The following is an 18,472-nucleotide window of genomic DNA, read 5'->3' as shown; positions in this document are numbered from 1 at the left end:
CACACCAATGCACTTCAGCCTGGGCAACAAACAATATTTCCCCTAGACTGTTGTGCAACGCAGTCATTGTAGCATTGTTCCAGCCTATGAGAACCAGATACTGAAATTGATGAGAAAGTATTAAAAAGAAAGCAATTCATTAGTTTATTTACTTTTTTATTCAGGAAAATATGGTTATAAAGGAATTTGATAAAACATACTTTTACCAGCTTATTAATAAAGGGACCAAGTTGAACCTACACTAGTTGTAAAAGATAGATTAATATTAAATGTTTTAGTTGAAAGGTTTTACATTACACAAAAGAATGGACTGAAATTTGCTTTAAAAGTCAGCTGTATGGCAGGTGCAGTGGCTCACACCTGTAATCCCAGGACTTTGGGAGGCTGAGGCAGACGGATCTCTTGAGCTCACGAGTTTGAAACCAGTCTGGCCAACATGGTGAAACCCCGTCTCTACCAAAAATACAAAAATTAACAGCCTGTGGTGGCACACATCTGTAATCCCAGCTACTTGGGAAACTGAGGTGGGAGGATGGCTTGAGCCTGGGAGGTGGAGGTTGCAGTAAGCTGAGATCACACCACTGCACTCCAGCCTGGGCAACAGATCCAGACCCTGTCTCAAAAAAAGTCAGCTGTATAACTCTTGGAGAGTTAACTCTAAGTAATACCTTAATGCATATGAAAAAACTCACCTGGCTTTTTCTCAATTGGAACTCAGTTATACCTGATATTTGCATGTGTATATGTGTATGTATGTAAATACCATATAACAACAATGATCCTGTGGCAAGATCTTCAGGATTTTTGTTTTATTAAAGAAAGCTGAAATTGTTTAATATAATTGAAGTTTTTTTATATTTTGTTATATTCAATTTATTTGAAAATTGATCATCTATAACTAGTAGATTCATGTGGTAAAAATAAAAATTTTTTATTAGCATATCTTATGACCATTATCCGGTTTTTGCAACTAATTATGCAAATTGATAATATTTGAGTTGCTTCCAAGAACAACTAAAAATCAGTATTGTCAAATAACATTTTTTATTCCTGGCATTATTTAAATAACATATCACTTGCTATCTGAAAATTACTACATGATTTACATGTTTGTGGTATGGAAATTTTTTCATTTCAAGCTTCTGTAACCTATGCGGGAATCTAATTTTGGGATTTTCTTAATCTGCTCAAACTGCTCTAATAAAATACCATAGACCGTGTGGCTTAAACAACAGTATATATTTCTCAATTCTGAAGGCTAGAAAGTCCAAGATCCAGGTGCCAGCTGATTCTTCTGTTCATGGCAAATGAAGAGTCTCTTACAGATGGTGGTCTTCCTGCTGTATCTGCAGTTGGCAGAAAATGTGAGAGAGCAAGTTCTTTGGTCTCCTCTTACAAGAATATTAATCCCATTATGAAAACCCAACTCTTGTGACTTCACCTAAACCTAATTACCTTCCAAATGTCCCATCTTCAAATATCCAGAAGATAGTAGGGAGTACATACCAGTTGAGAATTGTAGGGTTGTGTTTAATGTGTTAAATTAAAAAAATAGTATTCCTTCATATATATTAAAAAATAGAAGCAAGAGCTATCTTTCAATATTTTGAGTAACTTCTGATGGGAAAAATTCCTATTACCATTAAATTGAGTATGGCTGCTTATTATGTTTCTTTTGATCTTAGAAGATTTTTGCTTTGTGATATTTTTTAAAATGTAATACAGAGATAAATAAGATTGTATTTTTAAAACTCAAAATACATACATTCTATTTAAAAAACCAAACAGGATAGTAGATAAATAGTTGAATGTAGAGGTGTTTCTCTGATGTCTCAGAAATGGACTATATAAATGTAAGAAAATCCAGTTTTATAATCATGGCAACTTATTACTGACTGATTCTTGGATATAAGATACATTGAGACCATATATTCCTTGTCTTGTTATTGATAGTGCATTTATTTATTTATTTTTTTCTGACGGTTTCTGATAGTTAACAGAGTGAGTAATGGAAAGTATTTATAGTGAAGAAATGTTTGAGTTTATATGTACAAAAACATAGTAAATTTAATTAACATTTTTTAGCTTAAAAGACCTGAAAATCTTTTTTTCTTTGAAAATACTATATTGAATGTTGTAGTCATCTTAGTGTATATAGCAGTTATATTTTCTCTTTTGCTTTATACTAGTAATTAAATAACTAGCCTTTTTTTTTTTAATTGCCAGTTTGCATAGGAAATGAAAAGTAGATCTTGGGAATACTTAAGTTATGTATGGCATGTTTGGAGTTCCTTGTCAAGAAAGGCAATTTAAGCAAATATTCCCAAGTAAATCTTTTTTTTTTTTTCGGTTTTTTTTTTTTTTTTGGTAGTGTTTGTGTGGCATTAAAACTTTTCAGATAATTTTTGGTTAAGATATTTGACATTTACCATTATATCTTAGTTATTTTGAGACTATTAAATCCCCTCTTCCCTACCTTGCCTTTTAACTGGGAGACTTTGGTGGAGAATTTTGCCATTTATGCATATGGTGAGTTGAAGTGTTGTACAAAAGAGCTGTAATCCCAATTATGGTTTATATTGTGGGTTGGGTAAACAGGAATTTTCAGTTCTTTTCTCTAAACTCTTGTTTTCCTAGAGTCTAAATTATGTGTAAAGTCTTTTGCTTTCCCTTAAGAAGTAATGCAGATTTCCTAAAAAAATTCCATTTGCTACTATGCAAAATAAATCAGTTCCATGTCTCTCTGTCTGCCCAAAGTATTTCATTTTGCTTCCTTACCAAGGAGGGAAAAAGTTGAATGAATGAATTTGAAGATGCTGTGAGTTGTGGACTCTTGACATAATTCTAATTAAATGAACCAGTGTAGAACATTTTATTTTATTTTCTTGGACAGCCTTTAGCCTCTGTCCTACCTCAGGTTCACTTTTGCTGCTTAAAGATGTGCTTTTCCATTTCTCTGTAAACAATAACATTCCTTTGAGCATGTTAATTTTGGGTGTTTTCTTATTCTTTGGACCAATATTTTGGTCTTCTAATTTTGAAAGTTCCTTTTGAAATTCTAAAACTGCCAAATTATATAGCTTTACATGATTTAGGTGGGAGAGCTCTTTATTTAAAAGAATAAGAAGTCTTTACATTTTAATAAATAATAGGAAATACAGTTGAAATCTTGTCATTTTTAGGTATTCATGTCAAAATTTGAGCGACCTGGAGTAAATTTTAAGTAGGAGAAAGGGGAACTCCATGCATGAGGTAAAACCTCGTTTATTGTTTATCATGTTAGCCAGTGTTTATTGAGCATTTATTTATTGTGTGCTCAATAAAAGGTTCATAATATTTTTTATGTTGTAGAGTACTTTATAGAGTAAATTTGCTTCTTTATGTAATGAGCATGCTGTCTAGAATGACAGATGAAGCCAAATTAACAAGTATTTATTTATTTATTTTTTAATAAATGTGTTACATATGCTAAGTATTGTCCTAAGTACTAGAATACAACTGTGAAAAAGACAGTAGTGTTCCTATTTTCCCATTGCCTTTAAATGAGAGAGACAGACAACTAACCTGCAAAGTCTAATAATAGTATGATAGGTGTTCTGTTAGGGGGAGTTTTAAGTGGGAATACAGAGGAGGTGGTATGCAGAAAGGCTTTTAAATAATTAGGAAAAGGCTTCCCAGACCTCTGAGGTGAGGTCTGAAGAGTAAGTAGGAGTTAGCTCAGTGAAGAATTGTAAATCTTTGTTTCTGGCAGAAGAAAATAGCTTGTGTAAGTCCTAGACACAGGAGATAGAAGACTCTGCCATGGGATGTGAAAAGTTCATGTGACCATAGTGCAAGATGGGAAATAGTAAGAATTGTGACAAAAGTAAGCAGGGGCCAGATCTTCAAGACATGTTAATTACTATGAAGAAATTTGGTTTTAATCCTGAGGACCTCCCTCAGTTCTTTTAATTGGACATTAACCTGATTAGATTTGAGTGTTTGAAAGAACACTCTAATCACAACACAGTGATTAGGTTAAGAACAGATGGGGAAGTGGATATGGTGAGACCAGTTAGAAGACTATTTAGAAGAGAGAATTTGGTATACCTTGTAGCAGGGTAATGGCAGTGAGAATGATGAGAAGCCAATGGAGTTGAGAAATTGGTAAGACCATTTAGAAAACTATTTAGAAGAGAGAATTTGATATACCTTGTAGCAGGGTAATGGCAGTGAGAATGAAGAGAAGCCAATGGAGTTGAGAAATTGGTAAGACCATTTAGAAAACTATTTAGTAGAGAGAATTTGGTATACCTTGTAGCAGGGTAATGGCAGTGAGAATGAAGAGAAGCCAATGGAGTTGAGAAATTTGGGGAGAAAAATTGATAGGATTTGGTGATTGTCAGAATGTAAAAATTGAAGGGGAGAGAGAAGTCAGGATGACACCTGGATTCCTGGCCCCCTTTCACCTTTTTTGGTTGATACCTGCTTAGATGTTACCTTTTTTAAGAAGCCTTTCCTGATTCCCTTAACCTCCAAGACTAATTCAGGCGCCTTCCCTTTGTGCTTCAACAGCACATATCGATTTTTTCTTGGTTTACTCACTTGTGTATAAGCTTTCAGGCAAATATTGTGCTTTATTGTATGCTTTGCACCTTGCAAAGTGCAAGGTATACTAAATGCATGACACTTAGTATAAATGTTGACCAGATGAAAATATACTTTATTTCATATTTATAAAAATTTAAATATTTATAATTGGAGAAAATTGGTTTTCTGAACTGCTAATATTCAAAAACTTGTTTTACAACTTCAGAGTGAGTCATATCACTCCGTGTACTTCTGAATGCCACTTATAAAAACAGTTTATATTGTAATTCTGGCTGAAAGTAGTAGATATTAAGTTTTTATGGATAATCCTAGACTAAATGATCTCTGATTATTATATTGACCTCATCTTGTATTATGCTCTCAGGTTTTCTTCATAGGTAAAGTCTTAATTGGCTTTATCCTTTATCAGTTTAAAAGTAAACATAGCTATCAGTGTTACATATATTTTGTTTCAAAATGAAAGTAGCTTTCTTTCTAATTATGAAAGGAGTGATTGCTCATTGTATATATTTAAAAGATATACATACAGAGATAAAAAGTGAAAATCACCTGTAATTGAAGGATAGCATTGCCAGCATTTTATGGATGTTCTTCTAGACTTTAAAAGTTTTATATATATTTATGATTATTTATATATGATTCAGTTAAAAGAAAAATCAGGAAATATTTACGTTTGTACAAGACAAGGTATTATTAATATCATTCACACTAAGAATCTTAATAGCCTGTATGTAACCAAATAAACCAATAGAACTGGGTTGCTACACTTAAATTCTTACAGGAGACCAGGCAGGTAACATAAATGAGTGAACCCAGTAAGGGAAATGTATGAGGTGGTTGAATTGGAGAGCACTTGGAGAGGGTAGCTTCTTTTTTATTTATTTATTTTTTATTGTACTTTAAGTTCTGGGGTACATGTGCAAATCATGCAGGATTGTTACATAGGTATACATACCTATGTATGTATACATGACATGACATACACATGTCATGGTGGTTTGCTGCATCCATTCCCATGTCCTCTACATTAGGTATTTCTCCTAATGTCATCCCTCCTCAATCCCCCAACCCCGTTACCCCTCTCCTAGACCCCCCCATTCCCCATCAGGCCCCAGTGTGTGATGTTTCCCTCCCTGTGTCTATGTGTTCTCATTGTTCAGCACCCACTTAGGAGTAAGAACATTCAGTGTTTGGTTTTCTGTTCTTGTGTCAGTTTGCTGAGAATGATGGTTTCCAGCTTTATCCATGTCCATGCAAAGGACATGAACTCATCCTTTTTTATGGCTGCATAGTATTCCATGGTGTATATGTGCTACATTTTCTTTATCCAGTCTATCACTGATGGGCATTTGTGTTGGTTCCAAGTCTTTGCTATTGTAAACAGTGCCACAGTGAACATACGTGTGCATGTGTCTTTATAATAGAATGATAATCCTTTGGGTATATACCCAGTAATGGGATTGTTGAGTCAAATGGAATTTCTATTTCTAGATCCTTGAGGAATTGCCACACTGTCTTCCACAATGGTTGAACTAATTTACACTCCCACCAACAGTGTAAAAGCGTTCCTGTTTCTCCATATCTTCTCCAGCATCTGTTGTCTCCAGATTTTTTAATGATTGCCATTCTAACTGGCATGAGATGGTATCTCAGTGTGGTTTTGATTTGCATTTCTCCAGTGACCGGTAATGATGAGGCTTTTTTCATATGCTTGTTGGCTGCATAAATGTCTTCTTTTGAAAAGTATCTGTTCATATCCTTTGTCCACTTTTTGATGGGGTTGTTTGTTTTTTTTCTTGTAAATTTGTTTAAGTTCTTTATAGATTCTGGATATTAGCCCTTTCTCAGATGGGTAGATTGCAGAAATGTTTTCCCATTCTGTTGGTTGCCGGTTCACTCTAATGATAGTTTGTTTTGCTGTGCAGAAGCTCTTAAGTTTGATGAGATCCCATTTGTCTATTTTGGCTTTTGTTGCCATTGCTTTTGGTGTTTTAGTCATGAAGTCCTTGCCCATGCCTATGTCCTGAATGCTATTGCCTGTGTTTTCTTCTATGGTTTTTATGGTGTTAGGTCTTATATTTAAATCTTTAATCCATCTGGAGTTAATTTTTGTATAAGTTGTAAGGGGTCCAGTTTCTGCTTTCTGCACATGGCTAGCCAGTTTTCCCGACACCATTTATTAAATAGGGAATCCTTGCCCCATTGCTTGTTTTTGTCAGGTTTGTCCAAGATCAGAGGGTTGTAGATGTGTGGAGTTACTTCCAAGGCCTCTGTTTTGTTCCATTGGTCTATATCTCTATTTTGGTACCAGTACCATGCTGTTTTGATTCCTGTAGCCTTGTAGTATAGTTTGAAGTCAGGTAGTGTGATGCCTCCAGCTTTGTTTTTTGTGGTGGTTTTTTTTTTGTTTTTGTTTTTGTTTTTTTTTGCTTAGGATTTTCTTGGCTATGTGTGCTCTATTTTGGATCCATATGAAGGTGGTTTTTTCCAGTTCTGTGAAGAAGGTCAATGGTAGCTTGATGGGGATAGCATTGAATCTGTAAATTACTTTGGGCATTATGGCCATTTTCACGATATTGCTTCTTCTTAACCATGAGCATGGGATGTTTTTCCATCTGTTTGTATCCTCTCTTATTTCCTTGAGAAATGGTTTGTAGTTCTTCTTGAAAAGGTCCTTAACATCCCTTGTTGTATTCCTAGGTATTTTATTCCCTTTGTAGCAATTGTGAATGGGAGTTTGCTCATGATTTGGCTTTCTGCTTGTCTGTTATTGGTGTATAGGAATACTTGTGATTCTTGCACATTGATTTTGTATCCTGAGACTTTGCTGAAGTTGCTTATCAACTTAAGAAGATTTTGGGCTGAGACAATGGGGTCTTCTAAATATACAATCATGTAGTCTGCAAATAGAGACAATTTGACTTCCTCTTTTCCTAATTGAATACTTTTTATTTCTTTTTCTTGCCTGATTGCTCTGGCCAGAACTCCCAATACCATGTTGAATAGGAGTGGTGAGAGGGGGCACCCTTGTCTTGTGCCACTTTTCAAAGGGAATGCTTCCAGTTTTTGCCTATTCAGTATAATACTGGCTATGGGTTTGTTGTAAATAGCTTTTATTATTTTGAGATATCTTCCATCGATACCTAGTTGATTGAGAGTTTTTAGCATAAAGGGCTGTTGAATTTTGTCAAAGGCCTTCTCTGCATCAATTGAGATAATCATGTGGTTTCTGTCATTGGTTCTGTTCATGTGATGGATTATGTTTATGGATTTGTGTATGTTAAACCACCCTTGCATCCCAGGGATAAAGGTGACTTGATCATGACGGATAAGCTTTTTGATGTGCTGTTGGATTCAGTTTGCCAGTATTTTATTAAGAATCTTTGCATCAATGTTCATCATGGATATTGGCCTGAAATTTTCTTTTTCAGTTGTGTCTCTGCCAGGTTTTGGTATCAGGATGATGTTGGTCTCATAAAATGAGTTAGGGGGGATTCCCTCTTTTTGTATCATTTGGAATAGGTTCAGAAGGAATGGCACCAGCTCCTCTTTGTACCTCTGGGAGAATTTTACTGTGAACCCACCTGGTCCTGGTCTTTCTTTGGTTGGTAGGCTATTATGTGCTTTCTCAACTTCAGACCTTGTTATTGGTCTATTCAGGGATTCAACTTCTTCCTGGTTTAGTCTTGGGAGGGTGTAAATGTCCAGGAATTGATCCATTTCTTCTCGATTTACTGGATTAAGTGCATAGAGGTGTTTGTGGTCATCTCTCATGGTAGTTTGTATTTCTGTGGAATTGATGGTGATATCCCCTTTATCATTTTTTATCGCATTTATTCGATTCTTCTCTCTTTTTTATTGGTATAGCTAGCATTCTATCTGTTTTGTTGATCTTTTCAAAATACCAGCTCCTGGATTTATTGATTTTTTTTTTTTTTCCGAAGGGTTTTTTGTGTCTCTATCTCCTTCAGTTCTGCTTTGATCTTAGTTATTTCTTGTCTTCTGCTAGCTTTTGAATTTGTTTGATCTTGGTCTTCTAGTTCTTTTAATTGTGATGTTAGGGTGTCGATTTCACATCTTTCCTCGCTTCTCATGTGGGCATTTAGTGATATAAATTTCCCTCTAGAAACTGCTTTAAATGTGTCCCAGAGATTCTCGTAAGTTGTGTCTTCGTTCTCATTGGTTTCAAAGAACATCTTTATTCCTGCCTTCATTTCATTATTTATCCAGTAGTCATTCAGGAGCAGGTTGTTCAGTTTCCATGTAGTTGTGCTGTTTTGAATGAATTTCTTAACCCTGAATTCTACTTTGATTGCACTGTGGTCTGAGAGACTGTCGGTCATGATTCCTTTTTTTTGCATTTGCTGAGGAGTGATTTACTTCCAATTATGTGGTCAGTTTTAGGGTAAGTACAGTGTGGTGCTGAGAAGAATGTATATTCTGTGGATTTGGGGTGGAGAGTTCTGTAGATGTCTGTTAGGTCCGCTTGGTCCAGATCTGAGTTCAAGTCCTGGATATGCTTGTTAATTTTCTGTCTCGTTGATCTGTCCAATATGGACAGTGGAGTACAGCTTCTTTTCAATGCCAGTTGATTTTTGTCATTAGGAAATACAGAGCTGGGCACAGTGGCATACACCTGTAGTTCTACTACTCTGGAGGCTGAGGTGGGAGGATCTCTTGAGCCCAGGAATTCAAGGCTGCAGTGCACACTGATCATACCTGTGAAGAGCCACTGCACTCCAACCTAGACAATGTAGTAAGACCCTGTCTCTAAACACCAAACAAAAGAAATGTGGATCCAGTCCAGTGATACCCATATCTTTTGACTTTTTTAAATGAGAAGTTTGGATTTTTATGTGAGACTCCCAAAGATTAAATTCTGGCAAATTAAAAAGCCATAGTGTTTGTTAAGCACAGTGTAGCTTTTACCTATATTTTGTATGAATACTACAGACAGTGGAGAAATGGAAAGATTTACACACTCTTACTAATATTATATAGATTAAAAGTAGTATATCCTTTTTTATACATCAGATTGATGAGAATGATCACTAATTTGTAAGGTTGGGAGAGTATAAATTGATGCAGGCTCTTTGGAAGAAGGCAGTTTGGAACTACATACAAAAATTTAAAACACATACTAGTTTTGACCTAACAGTTCTACTTTCAGGAATCTGCCTTACAGAAATATTAGTCCCTGTGGGTGAAGATTTATGTTCAGTGAAGCATTATATATATATATTGGTGAAAACAAGGTTAAAAAATGTAAAGGAAAATAGAAACAACCTAAATATCAGTTGATAATAGGAATGATTAAATTATATAGGCATATCACAAATCATAGTCAATAAAAAGATGAAATATGTCTGTATTCCTGTGTGGAAAGAGTCTAGAATTTACTATTTGTTATTTATGTACAAAAATTATAATTTATATACATAAAGTTATACTATGCTGTCATTTTTAATATCTGTATATTGCATAGTGCCATAATTTAGTCTATTGATGTACATTATTTCCAATTTTTTGCTATTTGTATGCACATTGCAGCGAACACTCCCTTTACATATGTCCTTGCAGTGTTGTCTCCTAAGATATGTTTCTTTTATATTTTATATGGTGACAACATTACATATCTGAACTCTGTATAGCTTGGGGACATACCTTTACCGAGAATTTGCTGTTTGTATGACCCTTGAATTGAATAAAGGTACCTTAGGCATGGTAGACAGAAAACTAACCAGAAAAGTGGCACTGCGTTTAGTTAGCCTAGATTCCTTAAGATTTTTTAAGGTAATTTAAGTAGTAGTTTTTGTCTAGTCCATACATGCATGTGGTATAAAATTCAAAAGATATATATAGAAAGGTAAAGTAAATCTTTCTCCCACTCTGAAACTTCGTCTGTTTAATTTCTGTTCCTGGGAAACTACTGAGTCTATTCATCCTTCTGCAGATGTTTTATGGGTATATATATATATTTTATACACATATAAGTATATATTTAAAAGTTTTTTTTGGTAAATGGTAGCATACTATGCTGTTCGACAGTTCACTTTTTCCTCATTTAACTCTAATAATATCTAACACTTACGTGATGCTTTGTTCTAGGCCCTGTTTTAGCATGTGTTTTTGTATTGATTACTAATCTTCATCACAAGTATGAGAAGTAGGTAAATATTATTCCCTTGTCATAGATGAAGAAACTGAGGCACAAACTTTAAATAACATGCCAGTAAGTTTTCAGCTGGAAGGTGAACTCTAGCCTTCAGCAGTCTGACTACAGAGTCTTTTCTATTATCCCATATGCTATACTGACTCAATTGTTGTTGCCCCATTCTTTTTAATAACTATGTTAATTTATCTGAAAGTCCTGGTTGGTGGATATTTAGGTGTTTCCATATATTGCTGTTACAAATGATGCTAGTGTGAATATCCTTGTGCTTATAAATGCCTGTGTCATTTGAATATGTAAATCTGTTTCATTTTCCTTTTTTTCGGTGGGGGACAGAGTCTCACTCTTGCCCAGGCTGGAGTGCAGTGACGTGATCTCAACTCACCGCAGCCTACATTTTCTGGGTTCAAGGGATTCTCCTGCCTCAGCCTCCCAAGTAGCTGGGACTACAGGTGCATGCCACCACACCCGGCTAATTTTTGTATTTTTAGTAGAGACAAGGTTTCGCTTTGTTGGCCAGGCTGGTCTTGAACTCCTTACCTTGTGATCCACCTGCCTCAGCCTCCCAAAGTGCTGGGGTTACAGACGTGTGCCGCTGTGCCTGGCCCTCTATTTCATTTTCATCCATCCAAATTTGGGGGTTAGAAGAGTCTTGTGTTCATATAGTTACATTCTATTTTGAGATCTAATCTGAGACTTTTAGAAAAATGAATGCATTTAGCTCATTTATATTTATTAAAGCATTATGGTTATAGCCTCATCTTTTATACCTAATGGACTAGGAGATAAGACAAGATATGTTAACAATTTAAATACACTTAAAGATGTAAAGCAGTACAGTATAAAGATGCTAGCATTTCTCAGTCTTTTTACTCATGTTTTTGTTGGTTATATAAAAACATTGTCAGGAATTGTAATAATTACACTATATTCTGTAGCCATAGCCATAGTCTTAGATCAATAGTTAGGTGGATTCAAATGCTCAAAGTTTGTTCTTTTTGATAGTCTTTTTCTTTTAGATGGCCGAACTTTATCGAGTATGTTCTTAAAGTTTGTGAAAACAATATTCCTTATGGTTTTGTATATTTAATAATATTTAACTGTGGTTTTATACTGGAGATAAATTTTTGAGTACTCTAGACACTGCTTCACTGATTTATTTTTTGAGAAGGATTTTCGCTATTGTCTCCCAGGCTGGAGTGCAATGATGTTATCTCGGCACACTGCAATCTCTGCCTTCTGGATTCAGGCAATTCTCTAGCCTCAGCCTCCCTAGTAGCTGGGATTACAGGCCCCCCCCCCGCCAACCCAGCCTGGCTAATTTTTGTATTTTTTTTTAGGAGAGACAGGGTTTTACCATGTTAGCCAGGCTGGTCTCAAACTCCTGACCAAAATGGTGGTATTACAGACATGAGCCACCGCACCCGGCCTGCTTCACTGATTTTTAAGCATTGATTCCGTCTTCCTTCACATTTTAAGTTAGTGATTTTTTTTTTTGTTGTTGTTGTTGTTTTGCCTAAATTCTCAAAGGATTCCTCATTTAAATCTTTGAAAAACAACAATTTTACTATTGTAGTATTTATCTTCATTAGTCTGCATCAACTTTTCTTAGGAAGGGGTATGTCCTTTTTTAGGGGGAAGGGGGTCCAATCCTGACTCTGTGTTTCAGTAATGAGGTCTGAAAGCTTCAAATGTTTCCAGCAAGGGACTATGGGGTTTGCTGTTCTGACTGTTAATGTAATTTAGAGAACTGAACTGATAGTTTTGAGTTTGGAAGATGCAAGCCATTTCCCTGGCTTGAGCTCTTCCAGCATCCGTCTTTACCTTCACTGTATTTAGTAGCCCTTTTCATATAGTGTGGTTAGGGATATGTCCTAGTTTGTTGAAGATGTGGTTTGTGTTTCTGTTTCACACTCTCGTCTCCTGGTTGTTTTCAGATATTTTTAAGAGGAAAAGGGGACCATACCATCTTTCTCTTGCCATTTCAAATCAGAAATAGGAAGAGCTATAGGTCAGTCCAGTTTTGTTAGAATTAAGGTAACTTTACTGGAAGGAATAAAATATGTGCTGATGTTTTCTGAAAGCCAAAAATAGTTAATTTATAGAGGCTCTTTTGGATAAATTTTTTTTTATTAAACAAAATCACAATTTAACATATAAGTTAGATTATATCAGTTTGTAGTTATGAAGTCTTATGCATTAAAAAGCATTAAGAATGAGACTAGTAAATCTAGAATTAAGAATTAAGCATGAGAGTAGAAGCTAATGTTAAAGACTAATAACTAAAGTTAGGGATTAGTTTTAGAGTGCTCATCAGTTCTTCAGTTTGCCTTAGATGAAGATTCTTCTTTCAACTGAATCTGATAATTAAACTTTCATGTACTAAATTCTGCTTCTAGAATATTTTTAAGTCCTTTGGTTTAATGAATGTTAGTTCTGGAATAATCTGGTATTCTGAATGGCATCTTGTTTTTCAAGGGAAATGTCCATCTATTTTCCTCACTTAATTGGCACTATATTATTGGAAGAAATTTCTCTTTTAAATACCAGAATGATAAAATACCTATATGTTAAAAGAAATATGTTTGAAAAATTTTGATAGCTGTTGGGCAAGCCTCCTTCTGTTCTCTTTTTTGAACATATTCTTTTATTCATTTGACTGAGTTTCATTTTACCTGTGGCACCTGAGAGAAGCTAAGTATTTTTTCCATCCCATTTCTTTTATGTGACTATGTATTACTTTCTTAGTCTCAAATATGAAAGCACATCTAGCAGCCTCACGGAAAATTTTAATGCCTGGTAGATCATTGGAGCTTTCAGTTTTTAGCCTTTGTTACTCCAGTTATTGATCATTCCAGTATTTTTTAAATCTTAATTACTTTTCTAATAATTTATAATAAAATTTGATCAGTGTTTTGTCTGATAATAGTGCTTGTGTTTACTACTAAATAATTGTACTTTGAGCAGTTGAAACACTATGAGATAGTGATAGATATTCCCCAAAAGGGTTTTTTAATCCAAATAAATTTGGGATAGCTTGTATGTAACAAAATAATTACTTTGTGAAGAATGTATAGAATACTAGCAATTTCTGCTATAAAGAAAGAGTATAATTGCATTGGAAACACATCCCAAACCTATTTGATAATGAACTAAGTTGTAGAAATACATTTTGGGAAATGCTGAGAATATATTACAGAATATTTTCAGATCAGTGTATTGTTAGGGTATTCCAAAACATGTATTTGCATGACATTTGCTTTTTAGTAGGGATAAATGATAATTGATGCCCCAGGATGTAAATATAATCAGAACATTTAATTATGGTAGTATGTTTTCTATAAATCTGAGAGTTTTTTGATGTGGAAATTTTGTTACAGTTGATTTTCCAGACTAAAAGTAATTCTTAAGTACCTCCTATGTATTAAACACCAAAAATTGATCTTCTTTGGAGCTCCTTTCTGTTAAGTTTTATCAGGAGGAATTTTAGAAATCTTGTGGCCCTCCTGACTTATTTTTCAGATGTGAAAACTGAGGCCTAGAAATGTAACTTTTGCCTAAGTCACATTAGAACCAAAACCCACAACTCCAGATTTTTTTTTTAACTGCCTTAAAATTTTTATTTTATTTAATTTTTATTTTAGTTGTTTTTTGTTTGTTTGTTTGTTTTTTGAGACAGGGTCTCACTGTGTCACCTAGGGTGGAGTGTAGTGGCACAATCATGGCTCACTGTAGCCCCTATCTCTCGGGCTCAAGCCATCCTCTTACCTTAGCCTCCTGATTAGCTGGGACCATAAGCACGTGCCCACTATGCCTGGCTAATTTTTCTAAATGTATTTCATAAATAGGATTTCCCTATGTTGCCCAGGCTGGTCTTGAACTTCTAGCCTCAAGCAATCCTCCTACCTTGGCTTCCCAAAGTTCTGGGATTACTTTTGAGCACCTTACTTTTGAGATGGAAAGCTAGGTGGTATCTTCACTTAACATGAGAATTGAGATAAGATATCAAATCATCTTTGATGTTAGATTATGAGGTATGTCAAATTGAATATATATAGAACTCAAGTTTCTAGACATCTAGTTTCCCCCTCATTTCTCAGAATCACTATTTTCCTCCTAGCCAAGAGAAAAAATAATTTTAAAATAAGCATGTACCCTTACCAGTATTACTACTAAGGAATAATCAGTGCTAGTTTTTAAGAATTGGTACACAGGCCAAGGATGGATGAGTCAGATTTTTTTCTCAGTTGAGCTACATCATCCCTTCCTAGTAGTCAATTATGGAAATGTTCATCCTACTATTAATGGAAAAATGGGCTTAGATGACTATGAAGTTAATCTCTAAGGCCCTGAATTTAAATTTATAGAATATATATATGTTTTTAACATACTTTTCAGAAAGATACCAGCTGAAAGTAATTGGCCTCTTGGTTATATGAATTATGCATTTAGACATAATGTATTATTGGAAGAAATTTCTTTTTTAAATACCAGAATGATAAAAATTATTAGTGCTTTCTGTAGAATCAGGACTGAAATGATAGGAGAAAATAACTTTTTTGAGATAAACATTTGGAATTTTTGTATTTTGTTTGCCACTCATTTTGTTCAGTTTCCTAAGACTAGAAAGCAATCCTGCCTTTCCTAATTTTGTTTCATCAAAGTTTTTTGGGGTTTATGTGTCTAATCTTTACATTAATTGTAATGTATATTCTTCTGTCTCTTCTTCTGTGCCCCTTCCACAGATATGTAACTCTGACATACAAATGAATCATATTAGGAAGAAGGCACATCTTTAAGGTTAGGTTCAAAAGTCAGCATATGCATGAAAATAGCGTATAATAAAAATGTTCATTCAGAGTTCTCTAAATACTCAAAGTATATTAACATGTGATTTTGCATATATCGTATATGTGAGTTAAATTATTTATAATTTTATATAGAGGTTCTATTAACAAATTATTCAGGGTCATGTTCATTTATGAACATTTCAATTTACTGCTTCTTTTTGTTTCTTGTCATCTTTATTTACTGTTGATGATTTTGTCAGTTCCTTTCTTAGTTATTTAATGGTTTTCTGTTATCTTTAATTTAGATTTTTTCTTGAATAAATTGAGGAACTGTCACCATCCACTCAACCTGGCCACTTGGATAATTTTTATAAATAATATAAAAAGATATAAATTGTATCCTCAATACTGTAAACTTGGAGAGGGTGTGGAGAAGTTAGAGTTTTTGTATGCGATTGAAATTAAATTTTTATCAGCTTACAACAGGCTATTATAACTACAAGATGTCTTATATACATCGCATGGAAAAAAACCCTGTAGTAAATACACAAAAGATAAAGAGAAAGCATCTAACTACCAAAAAAAAAAAAAAAAAAAAAATCACAAAGGAAGACTTTGAGAGAGGATGAAAGAAATAGAGGAACTACAAGATAGTCAAAAAACAACAAAATGACAATGGTAAGTCTTTATCCACAATTACTTTAAATGTAAATGGATTAAGCTCTCTAATCAAAAGACAGAGTTGTTTAAAAAAATTTTTTTTTTTAAAAAAAGATCCTACAGTATGATGCCTACAAGAGATTTATTTTAGCATTAAGGACACACATACGCTGAAAATGAAGAAATGGAAAAAGACAGTCTTTTTTTTTTTTTTTTTTGCTCCACAATGCTATGTTAAACAACTGGAGGAAAAAGATATTTTATATAAATGGTAACCAGAAGAGAATAGTGGTGGCTATAGACTTTTAAGTCAAAAACTGTCACAAGAGACAAAGTCATTATATAATAAAGAAGTCAGTTCATCAAGAAGATAAAATAATTGTAAATATGTATACATCCAGCATCAGAGCACCAAAATACTTTTTATAATGAGAAAATCGAGATTCTAAAATTTTAACAGATAGGAAAGGAACAGTAGATAGTAATACAATAATAAAGACTTTTGTAACCCTCCTTTAGCAATAGATAGATTAGCCAGGCAGAAAATAAATAACAGACTTGAACAACATTATAGGCTAAATGGACCTAACAGACATACACAGAGCATTTCATTGAATAGTAGCAGAATATACACTCTTTTTAAGTGCACATAGAACTTAAGATACATTAGGTCATAAATCTTAAGAAATTTAAGAAAATTGAAATTGTATCAAGTATTTTTGTAAGCATGAGTATGAAACTAGACATCAATAACAACAGGAGTAAAACTGGAAAATTCACAAATATGTGGAAATTAACACATTCTTGAACAGCCAGTAGATCAAAGAAAAAACAAAAGGGACATTGAAGAGGTTATCGCGAGACAAAAGACAGTGGAAACACAACATAGCAAAACTTATGTGAAGCAGCAAAAGCAATTCTAAGAGGGAATTTTTTGGTGATAAATGTTTACATTAAAAAAGATATCAAATGAATAACCTAACTATGTATCTCAAAGGACTAGAACAAGCTTGTCCAACCCATGGGCCACATTTGGCCCAGGATGGCTTTGAATATGACCCAGTACAAACTCGTAAACTTTCTTAAAACATTATGAGATTTTTTGCTTTATTTTTTTTTCTAGCTCATTAGCTAGCGTTAGTGTATTTTATGTGTGGCTCAAGACAATTCTTCCTCCATTGTGGCCCAAAGAAGCCAAAAGATTGGAAACCCTGTACTAGAATCCAAACTAGACATAAAGTTAGCAGAAGAAAATGAATAATAAAGATCAGAGCAGAAATAAATAGAGACTACAACAACTATAGAAGAGTTAATGAAACTCAGAGTTGTTTTTTGTGATCATGAACCTAAGAGTTGGTTTTGTGTTTCTTTCTAAATAACTGACAAATCTTTAGCTAGACTATGCAAAAAAGGACTCAATTAAAACTACAAATGAAAGAGAAGCCATTACAGCTGATACTACAAAAATACAAATGATAATAAGAGACTACAATGAATATACACAAACAGCCTAGAAAAAATGGAAAATTTTTTCTAGAAGCATAGTCTACCAATAATGAAGAAATACAAAATCCAATTATACCCAATGACTAGTGAAAGAAAAGCTTTGGACCTGAAGGCTGCACTGGTGAATCCAACAAACTCTTAAAGAAGACATAGCACAAATTGTAAAACTCTTCCAAAACCTTAGGAGATGGAATACTTCCAAACTCATTTTACAAGTCTGGTGTTACTGTGATGCCAAAGCCAGATAAGGACACTAAAAGAAAAAAATATATATAGGTCAGTATCTCTGATGAACATAGATGCAGAAATCCTCAACAAAATACAGCTAAACTGAGCTCAACAACAGATTAAAAGGTTCACACACAGTGAGCAAGTGGAGTATATCCCATAGATGCAAGGATGGTTTAGCATACGCAAGAACCAATAAATGATACACCACACTAATAGAATGAAGGACAGAAATTGTGTGATCTCTCAATAGATACAGAAAAAACATTTGACAAAGTTTGTCATATTGTGATAAAAACTCAACGAATTAGAGATAAAAGGTATGTATCTCAACACCATAAAGGTTTAAATAAGCCCTAAGGTAGCTAGAAGCTTATCCTCTTAAGATCAGGAAGAAGACAAGGGTTTCTACTCTCATCATTTCTAGTTAATAAAGTACTGTACATCTGAATCAAAGCAGTTAGACCCAAAAAAGACATAAAAGATGTGGAAATCAATAAGGAAAAGGTAAAATTGTCTTTCTGTA

The 18,472-nt window shown here is 34.1% G+C and overlaps 1 protein-coding gene across 11 annotated transcripts in view; it reads left to right on the top strand.

Moving 5' to 3' along the window:
* Positions 1–18,472, top strand: part of SHOC2 (SHOC2 leucine rich repeat scaffold protein) — an 87,167-nt gene that overhangs the window by 9,084 nt on the left and 59,611 nt on the right. The window contains exon 1 of one of the 11 annotated variants that reach the window (XM_064373878.1): positions 15,612–16,230. The exons of 9 other annotated variants lie outside the window; for them this stretch is intronic. The gene's annotated coding sequence lies outside the window, so the exon portion shown is untranslated. Of the gene's footprint in view, positions 1–15,611; positions 16,231–18,472 lie in introns of those variants that run through there. One more of the 11 variants, XM_012450198.3, reaches the window with a different exon arrangement.

This window comes from Aotus nancymaae, unplaced genomic scaffold (assembly GCF_030222135.1).
Source record: "Aotus nancymaae isolate 86718 unplaced genomic scaffold, 86718_ANA_hifiasm-v0.15.2.pri h1tg000010l, whole genome shotgun sequence".
Taxonomy (NCBI): Eukaryota; Metazoa; Chordata; class Mammalia; order Primates; family Aotidae; genus Aotus; species Aotus nancymaae.
The sequence above is the reverse complement of the archived record's forward strand: the minus strand, read 5'-3'. Positions and strand labels throughout refer to the sequence as shown.